This window comes from Pteropus alecto, unplaced genomic scaffold (genome assembly GCF_000325575.1).
Source record: "Pteropus alecto unplaced genomic scaffold, ASM32557v1 scaffold57, whole genome shotgun sequence".
NCBI lineage: Eukaryota > Metazoa > Chordata > Mammalia > Chiroptera > Pteropodidae > Pteropus > Pteropus alecto.
Genome location: NW_006442508.1, coordinates 12717822 through 12727818, shown reverse-complemented (window position 1 = coordinate 12727818; position 9997 = coordinate 12717822). Strand labels below are relative to the sequence as shown.

Here is a 9997-nt window from a genome sequence, read left to right as displayed (position 1 = left end):
TAGGCCAAAAAATCAGACACCAAACCTTTCAGTTTGCTTTACTTCTGTTTAAAATATTTTTTTCTCAAAATTTTCACATGGCTCTTTCATCATATTCTTTCCTTGGCCTCTTTCTTACTACTCAGATTATTATTCAGCTATCAACTCTTCTCAGAAGCTCATCCAGTGAAAGTGTGAAAGAAAATCTCCTTTAGTTAATAAATCTATTCATTTGTATTAGTTCAATGGAGCTAACACAAAAAAACAGATTTTCAAATCAGATTTTATAAGTCAAAGATAACACCTAGTATCAAGGGTACAAGGAATCAACTCTCATGAGCAAATCAAAGAGAGATGTGAGACTTTGATGGTGGTTCCTAATCCTTTATTCCCACATAAAACTTAACTTTCTTTAATCCAGAGAAATAAATGAGTTCTCTAAGTGAAGTACATGAGTTCCTTCTCACAGGGAGCATCTTACTAATGACACCACTTCATACACCAAAGCATTGTATAATTAACATGACATTTTCTAGATATTCATGCCTGAAAATTTTATAGATTCTATCTAAGTTTGTGTCCCATGAGCAATCTTGTCCAGGGACATCCTGCTAAAATCATTTCATGTAAGTATTCTCTTCATAGCAAATATTATTAGTCTATATGTTAAGAAATCTGCTTATCAACATATTTACAAGGAGATTAGATTGGGTCATTTTTTTTCCCCAGGGGCATCCCTCTCTTAATAAGCAGACAAAATGAGGAAGTCAGTTGCTTTAACAAATTTCTTTCAACCACGAAAATGCTAATTCTTAGAATAGTACCTAGAATATAGTAAGTTTTCATTACTATTTGTTATCTCAGTGACTGGAAATCATTATTTCAATACTCAACATTTCACTATGTAATTTAACACAATTTTTATCTTTGTAAAAGACTACTGGGGGCTCTTTACGTAATATTGTAGTGAACATTCTTGTATATCCTTCTTGGTGTTTTTACTTAATTTTTTTTTTAAACTTAAATTCTCAGAAGTGGGATTCTGGGTCTAAAGTCATACAAATTTCACTTTTTCAGGCATGTGATAAAACTGCCATTCAAAAGGTTATACCCCTTTGCATCCCTGTCAGTAGTACATAAAATCATCTACTAATTCACACTCATATGTATTTTTTGATGACAGAATTTAAATGTTTCTAATCATAAGTTAAAATAAAGTAAGCTTTTAAAATGTACATTTCTTTGATTACTTATAAATAAAATATATTACATACGATTATATCGTTTTTGATTTTTAAAATTGTTGATGTCTTTATTGCTATATTTTCTTCATATTGTTTCTGTATTTTTCCATTTCTACATTTATGTATATATTGGGTCAAGCTGTATGTTTGCTTGCATACATGTATATACATATATATAAACATGCATCTCTTTGTGTATGTGCATATATATAATATGCATCTCTCTCTCTCTATATATATAAAATATGTATGTCTGCACAAAAGTAACCTGCTTAACATAAGAATTAAACATGCCACAGTTTTGTATAAATCATTGCTTAATGTCTGATTTTCTTGGTATAATGGGCATCATTCTACAAATTTTTGAATGTGAATTAGCCATAAAATATGGGTTACTATCATTATGCATTGTCATTGCTGGATAGATATTATATGATCATAATGTCCTAAGTTATAATTCAGCTCTAGATTCTCCATTCATTATTTTATTTTAAAAAATTAGCTACTTAAAACAGAATATTTGAATATATTACTGTATTACTGAAAAAGTCATTTTCTGCAAACTTTTAGAAATGATTTTACCTCTGTTTTCTAAGGCTTAAAACAGAAGTCATAAATGTCAAAAATCAAAAATCTTTAAGAGACAGACAGAAATTCTTAATGATTACAAAAAAAAAGAAACTTCATAAGATGTGGTGCCCTAGGTGGCCAACTAAAAGATGCAAGTCCAATTAAAGGCAAATTCATTTAGTATAATTAATTTTGGTCAAATAAAACCTGTTTACTGGCTCAGTCCAGAATAAGTTCCAACAGTTCTCAACTTTTAGAGAGTAAGAATTCTGTATGTTTAGTAAAAACCATCATTTCATTTAAATTATATAGAATAAATACTTCTTTGCTTTAAATACATGCACATAAACACACACATGCCCACGCTATACATAAATGTATATATTTATATGCATATATAAAACATTTTTAATATTGGTTCAAGGCAGGCACATAGATGATATTTTTTGTCTTAATAGTCCATATATGCTAGAATTTTCAAAGTGACAATAACAAAAGAGAACAAAAATCTAAGTGTACTAAAACAATTTGGGTGTAAGGCTAGTTCGTACCCAACCAATAAAATATATATGAAATACATTTGTTTATTTGTTCACTCTCTTCCTTCCCAACTAGTATAAGTGAAAAAAAAATTTCAAAAGAATGAATATTAATTGTTATTATCACTTCAATTCTTCCTAGGATATCTTTCTCTCACAGTTGATTTTCTTTGCACTCACTTTATTTAATGTATGTAATATTTTTACATTTATATGATATATTAATAATATTTTATGCAAGTTATTTAGAAACTGTTTATGAGATATCAGTTCGAAAGTACAGTAAAAAATGTGGTGCTCTCTAGAGACCAAAACACTTGTGTACTTTATTTTATACAACTTTTCAGTTAAGTGCAATTTGAATCAGAAATCAGATGGCATTATCTCAAAGAGATTTTCTCTCTTTCCCAGGCTTTTTAAAACTTGTTATAAACTTCAGGTCTTCTGCTAATTAACACTGGAAACTAACTTGTTAGAAGTGTTGGAGTTCCTTGTATGTTTCTTTAAAAAGCTTATAACAATTATTTTTTACTAATGGCCTGAGGATGATTCAATTTATTGGCGTATGGGGCATGGGTAAAAAATGATATTTCCATTTATCTTTGTCTTTAACAATAACTACTTGGAGAAATAGAATGTCAGTGTTTTTATTTTTTGATATGACATTCCTCTTTTAAATATAATATCAAATGAGATATAATAAAAACTTTTACATTTTGACAGTGTGAAATACAAAATGGAAATATGTGTAAGCACAGGAGGAAACACAACAGAATCTCTGTAATTAAATTAAATGAATAAAATAAAGTAACAATCAAAATGATTCAATTTAATAATACTTAGATTACAGAATTCAATTTAGTGAAAAGTTTATTAAGAACCATTCTAGCTTACTCACTGACATTCATCATTTCTTTCTTTATTTACTTTTTTTTTTAACATGATGAAAAATTTTAAATTTATGTTACTGAAGCAGAACTTTCTAACTACGTAAAGATTAATTGATCCCTAACATGTTATTTATTTAAAATAAAAAGTTAATATTTCTGGGCCTGAAATTTTTGAGAAAGAATTTATAACACAGTTTCAGATCTGGACAAAAATAATGAACTAGATACCATAATGTGGCGATCTGAGCATTATTTTGACAGACATTGGGAAATAAGGGCTGTACCTGCCTATCTCAGCCCTGGTTTTCAATGTTTCTCTTGCACTGGCTTTCAGTCATTTTCAACTATGGTATGAATGATGTATACAGCTAACATTAAATGACAAGGTCACCACTAATGATGTCCTGGAAGGCAGCCAGTCTACTTCTAAATTCTGAATTGGCTATGTGGAAAGAAATGAGCATAAAACATGAAAAATTACTACATCTAAATTCAGTGATAATAATACAAATAATAAATAGTTCTACTAGCCTTTACAAAATACGTTAACATTCAGAATTTATGATGATAATCACAATAAAACAATGAGGAAGGGCAATGTTTTCATCCACATTTACAATGAAATTCATGTTCGGAATCAAAAGGCATGTTTAAGGTGAGACATTAAAATTGATGCCTTTTTAAGTAAGACAAAAAAAGAAAGCTCAAAGTGATAATTGCTAATTTGAGTTTAAAAGTAATAGCCAATACAAAATGATAAAATAACTCAACACATACAAAATATTAGTAGTCCTGATTGAAGAAGGGAATAGAGAGGAAAATATAAAGCAAAAAGCTCTGCAGATAGTAAACCTGACAATAGATACCCTCTATAGTTCTATACAAATGCGTGGTTCAGCAATCCCTTGATTCTATGGTTTGTTGAAAAGTTTATAATAAAATGATATGAATTTGACTTAAATCACCAGCCCTTATTTTTTTTCAAGTCTATTAGCTGCTCTTTACTATTAACTATCTCGTCTTTGTGGTCCTGTTGGAAAAAAAGTTTGTACTGATTTTCACCAAAAAATTATTTATTTACAATGTGATCCATTGAATCTCTGCTATTCTTTTAATTTATTTTTAAAATTACTTAATTTTTCCATTCTTTCCACATTGATATTAATAGAAATTTAAAACCAATGCCCTGATGATTCTTAATCATCAATATCTTTAGCTCTTAGAAATTGTCCCGCTCCTCCCATTTCTACCATAGGTTTACGTAAATTTTGAGCTAAGCAAACCCCCAGAAACACTTAAACCTACTCATTTTACCTTACAGATGAGATACATGAAAGTGTTAAAAAAATTAATCCTCATTCTAATCCTAATCCTAGTAGTTCAAAAGAAAGAAAGCTCACATCGCTGTTACCATTATTCATTATTGTATGAAAAATAGAACTGAAAACTGGATAGCTAATTTAACAGCTAATTTAATAGCCTCAATTCTTTCTTAGCGCCCTCACAATTTACCAGACAGTAATAGATTTTTAAATAAAATCCCAAAATTGATCATCTAAAATATTATAGATTTACCAATATAATATGTAAAAACTACCAGCATATTTCAAACTAATCATGGCTATATATGATCTATGGCAATAAAATATGTATTTTATAACAAGATGGAAAAAAATAAATAAAAACTGGTCTTTTTTTTTTTTAAAGACTTTACTTTTTTTATAACAGTTTTAAGTTCAGAGAAAAATTAATAAGAAGGTATAGATATTTTCTATATACTTCTTGACTTCACATACACATAGCTCTTACATTATCAATATCTTCCACCAGAGTGGTACATTTGTTACAAATAATAAATTCATATTAACATCTTAATCACCCAAAGTCCATAGTTTACATTCGAGACAATAAGAGAATGTTATAGCTCCATATTTTAAGGAATTTGCAATACACTTGTGGAATAAAAACATGTACATATTACTATAACAGAATGCCATGTAAGATGTGAGCCAACAAGGTACACAGTGTAATGTTATTCAAGGAATGCTGAATGTATTAACAAGCACTGTGCTGCAGGCTGGAAGGAAAACGATGTTTTCTTAGCAGCTCTCTGTCTAATGAGAGACAGGAAAGTAAACAAACCATTATGATAAAATAAGACAAGTGCTATGATAGAGGAATGTTATAATAGTTAAAAAGAAAGAGAGCACACATCCCATACACTACTCTGATGTAAAGAATCAATTTGTTTTTTCAATTTAAGATTTTAGAATAGTGGAAAAAGTTCTAAATATCCTCAGTGAGAAGAATTGCATTAAATATGGCTGAATCCAGAAAATGGTACATATGTTGACAAGTTATTTTCTCTAAAACTTGATACTACCGAGGAATGCAAACTCAGGCAGAAATATTTTCAAAGAATTTAATATTTTAAGATAGCCTCAATTCTCCCTAAAATTTCTTCAGTCAAAAAAATTCTATTAATAAAAACACAGAAATTTACACATTTGGCAGTTAACTCATAAAAATGGATAAGCCATTATGTAGAAGCATAAAAAATGAAACCAGGAGAGTTTGGCATAGACAGGATTAAGAAAGCTTATGCATGTCACTTTAGCCTCTAAGAATTTGTTCTTTATTTCAAATTACACTAGACATAACTCCAATTATTAATTCTCGATGTAATTCAATGAATATTTGTATTTTTATACTTTATAATTTATAAAACAACTTAACATAGATTACTTCATTTCAGTCCCATCAATATACTTTGTAGTAATTATAATTCCAATTTTATGAACAAAAGAAAGAGAAATTGAAGAAGATAATAAGTAACAAGCTGGCCCAGTCATACCTTGAGTCATGTCTTCTAATGTCAAATTTGGCAATTTTTTTCATAACGTTTCAGCTCCTGGCAAATCTTGGTTCCAGATTTTGTGATTTTACTTTATTTTCTAGCTTATTTTTACCTTAAAGATCTATACGCTTTCTGAATAAAAATCTTATTTTTATTCAGTCTTTCTCATTTTAACATCAAACTTTTCAAAATATTTGTTGTGGTAGAAATTTTCAATATGTAAAATCTAAAATAAAGTTCTAAAATACTTAATGCCTCCCAAAGGTGTTTGCATTAATTTCATGTACAGTTTCCTTTCAACAGATCTGTGCAATTTAAAAACGTATGTTTGTGACTATTCATTATATACACAACCTCCAATTTGTATTGAGTATTAAAAGATTCTTTAAAGAGAGATCTAAAACAAAACATTTACTAGATAAAATGACACTATTGAGGAGTACAGACTCAGACAAATATTCTCAAAGAATTTAATATTTTAAAATAGCCTCAATTTTAAGATAGCTTCAAAAATATATTAAATGCCTTTAAGTAAATTTGTTTTCACATTGTCACATTGGTACCTATTTGTATCCTCTAACATGAGCATGCATTTTCAGTGTGAGTGATATAGTCTCCAAGGTGACAAAAATTGGTTTTTTTTGGGAGAGGGGGTAGGGACGAGGCAACCCTTGGTTGACCTCACAGATTGCAAGGATCTAGTCAGCTTACAATCCTTTATTTTTTTTAATTTTATTTTTTTCTTTATTTTTTACGCCTATAGCACCTGGTCTTCCTAGGTGGTCTCCCATCCAAGTATTAATCAGACTCGACCCTGGTTAGCTTCCAGGATCAGATGAGATCGGGCTTGTTCAGGGTAGCATGGCCGTAGACCAAAAGTTGTTTCTTGAGAGGCAAAATATGTTAACTAGTATAATGATGTGTGGTACTTCAAAGTGTCACGGTACATCAAGAGATATACAGTATATCTTTGATATTAAATGTTATGGTGGTGGGCAATTAGGGAAAAACATGTCTAAAAGCCTAGTAGGAGAAGGAGACAATAATAAAAAAATAAAAAAAATGTTGAGATATACAGTTATCAAGATTGTATCTTAGTGATCCCAGAATTATTCTATACTCTGAGAGAGAACTTAAGTTGTAGATTTTTTTATGCAATGGAAAAGCTGGTTTGATATACAGCTCCAGTGTCTGGTCACCACTTATCCACAATCCCCAATTCCCAAAACTCTGCTTTGAAATCCAAAAAAATTTCCTAGGTTGGCATCTGATGAAAACTAATTTGAATATCCCTGAAATCTCATTTTAGCAGGTATGAGTTAACAAGAGAACCAACTAGTAGCACCCGATTCAAGTTCCAGAGCCTCCTCTCCCCTTCCCTAGAGAGGCTACTTCCTTTACTTCCATTTCCATTGCTTCATGATCACCTAGATGTTTCCTGCCCGCCTGCATTTTCTGACCTATAAGTAAGTAAACATTTCAAGGGCTGAGGTCTTCTTCCAGAATTATTTCCACAGTGAGTCCAGCCCAATTACATCCAGGCTAAGCACAATCCTGACCTGAATTTATGTGAGGCTCTTTATTGTTTTTACTTATACCTCCTAATGTAAATATCCATTCATGTGAGACCAGAAACATTAAAATGTTTGTTTACAAATTGCTGCCCCAAGCCTCTTTGGAGTGTTATTAAATATACAGAATATTAACAGTATTACTTTTCTAAAAATTAAAAAAATATTGTATATCAAAAATTATCTGGCCCCACAGTTTTCAGATAAAAAGATTAAAAACATGTAGAAAATGCAGTTTTGCCAAGGGACTTCAGATAATGTAATGAAGTGTGGTGCAGAATAAGAAAAGTAGAAGACTATGTGAACATTGGGTTTGTGTTTAAAAAGAGATTAGGTGTGTGGTGATGAACCTGAGAGATGATTTCCTTGAGGCTATGATCCTTTATTGTGTGTCCCACAGGCTGATCACCTTTCAACTGGTAGTGTCTACAATTTTTTGTCTTAGAGTTTCCTCTGAAGACAAGATAGATTGTTCTCTGATTTTTACCATCAGTGTTCAACAAGTAACATGTAATATTTGGCATTTAAATCCTCTGATCCCTTTATCTCTTGAAGAAGGTGGACTAAATCCCAGTTGCTTGCAGTATAGCAGGCTTAATAGCATACTCTATTAGCTACCTTCATTTCTTTCTTTCTTTCTTTCTTTTTTTTTTTAACTTCTGTATTTCTCTACTCATGTTTACTGCCTCTTCCAAATAAATTATTTACCCTTGTTTACTTCTCTGTGGGTCTGATCCTAGGGGAACTCAACAAAACAAAGGCTTCTAAGTTTTACAGTCTTAACCAAGGTATGTAAATTCTTGGGTAAAATCTCATATTGTTGCTCAGACTATTACTACTTATATATCTTTAATGTTGTCTAATTCTCTACCTGGCTTTATAACAAGTTGCTTTTCCATTCTTTATTATGATTTTCTATCAATCAATTAATAATTTTGCAATGTCAGGTTAAACCAATACCGTTCCCTTCAAACTGCTTGATTGTTTGAACTTGTTGTGGTATAGTTTCTTGCCTCACTGAAAATTATGATATACCAGCTGAATTAGACTTCCACTATGCATCTCCACTTGATACTCCTCTGGGTCAGACATCTCTTAGTTTCAACAGCCTAGATTCAAGTCCTAACAAGTTATAAGTCTGCTCTATTCCATTGTAATTAAGTGGACTGTGTCCAGACCTTTTCTGAGATAAGATCTTGTGAATCATGATAATCATCATCATAATAAAAAAAATTATGGACGACTTACTAAGTGCCATGAACTCTGTGAAATGCTGTACTGTTTGTTGTGGCTCATCTCTATGAACTAGCTCTGTTTATCATCACATTGAGATTGAAAATAGTGAACTAACACACTCAAGAGCAAACAACTAGGAAGAGATAGAGTAGCAATTTATCCCCAGGACATCTGACTACAGAGTCCAGGCTTTTAACCACTACTTTATGATAGCTCTCTGAATTCTTCCAAGCAAAAGAAATTTTGTCCCTTGAAAAATATCTTAATCCTGTGTTAATGATTAGATGCTCTTTGTTCACAACCCTAGTACCCTAAAATACTTTCATTCAGGCTGTACCAAGATTCCCAATGCTGGTGACATAAATTTAAACTTTTCTTAACTTGCTGTCTGTTACAGATTGAAAGCCATAACTGAATAAGAGATATAATTGCTACTTAAGTTCCAACTTCCAAACATTTATATTATGTGATTTATAATGAATAACACAGTGTTAGAAGCAATCTTAAGCCATTTTTAAAAAGAACTAGATAAATATATTATTAAAAATCAGGGCTTATTTTGTATCTCAAGACATTTTTTACTACAAATGCTTGTTTAATAGTTTAATCATTGCAATATGCTCATGTGATTAATATACTTATTATTTAATTCCTCAAATTAGAAAGATTATTTCTTTCCAAATAATTATTCATCTAAACACTGATGTTTAGAACACAGATGTATAAATATTGATGCTATTATCACACACCTACCTAGAGACAGCACTATATAAAGTATTTTACATATATTATTATGATAAAGCTTTCCAGCAACCTTGGAAAATATAGATTATCTACATTTTCTTTTTCAAAAAAACTGAAAATGAGAAGATTTTGACTAATATCTTTTTGTGATCTTAAAAAAAAACAAAGCACAACAAAAATGTAATGGGGACAATGGTAATTGAATGACAAAGAATCTGTTGATTGATTGCTCTTACTGCTTTGGATAAGAATGAGAGGAGAGGAACAGCATCTTAAGAAAGAGGCATCATCACAATGGTGCCTAGACTCTGCAGTCAAATGTCCTGGGGATAAATTGCTACTCTACCTCTTCCTAGTTGTATGTAAG

The 9997-nt window shown here is 30.7% G+C and overlaps 1 pseudogene; it reads right to left on the bottom strand.

The window, feature by feature from the left end:
* Positions 1–6833: 6833 nt before the first annotated feature.
* LOC112471583 lies at positions 6834–6952 on the bottom strand (annotated as a pseudogene).
* Positions 6953–9997: the final 3045 nt, after the last annotated feature.